This window comes from Carlito syrichta, unplaced genomic scaffold (genome assembly GCF_000164805.1).
Source record: "Carlito syrichta isolate Samal-C Ts95f unplaced genomic scaffold, Tarsius_syrichta-2.0.1 Scaffold238681, whole genome shotgun sequence".
In the NCBI taxonomy this organism is placed as follows: Eukaryota; Metazoa; Chordata; class Mammalia; order Primates; family Tarsiidae; genus Carlito; species Carlito syrichta.
Genome location: NW_007182777.1, coordinates 1 through 821, shown reverse-complemented (window position 1 = coordinate 821; position 821 = coordinate 1). Strand labels below are relative to the sequence as shown.

The 821-nt window shown below is 44.0% G+C and overlaps 1 pseudogene; it reads left to right on the top strand.

Moving 5' to 3' along the window:
- The first annotated feature begins 4 nt into the window (after positions 1-4).
- Positions 5-818, top strand: LOC103253571 (annotated as a pseudogene).
- The last annotated feature ends 3 nt before the right edge of the window (positions 819-821 follow it).

The following is an 821-nucleotide window of genomic DNA, read 5'->3' as shown; positions in this document are numbered from 1 at the left end:
AAGTGAGAATCAGAAGCTTCAACAGAAACTTAAAGTAATGACTGAACTGTATCAAGAAAGTGAAATGAAGCTACACAGGAAATTAACAGTAGAGGAAAATTACCTGTTAGAGAAAGAGGAGAAACTTTCCAAAGTAGATGAAAACATCAACTATGCTGCTGAAGAGCTGGAGACCTATAGAAAGCGAGTCAAAGATCTTGAAGAACAATTGGAGAGAAGCATTCATTCTTATCAAGGGCAGATTATGTCCCATGAGAAAAAAGTACAGGATAATTGGTTGGCAGCTCAAACCACTGAAAAAATTCTCAATGATTTAAGGAAAAAAAATCCTCACACCAGACAAAAATTAACTGAAGCAGAGTTTAAATCTGAACTTTTAGAAAAGGATCCTCATGCACTTGATGTTCCAAATACAGCATTTGGCAGAGAGCATTCCACATATGGTCCCTCACCATCGGGCCGGCCTTCATCTGAAACGGGAGCTTTTCTCCCTCCTCCGGCTTTGTCGGAGCATCCACTCAGACTTTCACCTTTGCTTCCCTGGGGCTCAAGAGGCCCAGGGAATCCTCTGGACCATCAGATTACCAGTGAAAGAGGAGAGTCGAGCCGTGATAGGTTGACTGATTCTCATAGGGCACCTCCGGACACTGGGGCCTGGTCACCTCCATGGGACCAGAACCATAGGATGACGATGCCTCCCTCAGCCAGCCATATCCTGAGGCAACTCTTCTTCCACAAAGACAGACAGATTTTATTCTAATTCTGGCAGACTATCTGGGCCAGCAGAGCTCAGAAGTTTTAATATGCCCTCTTTGGATCAA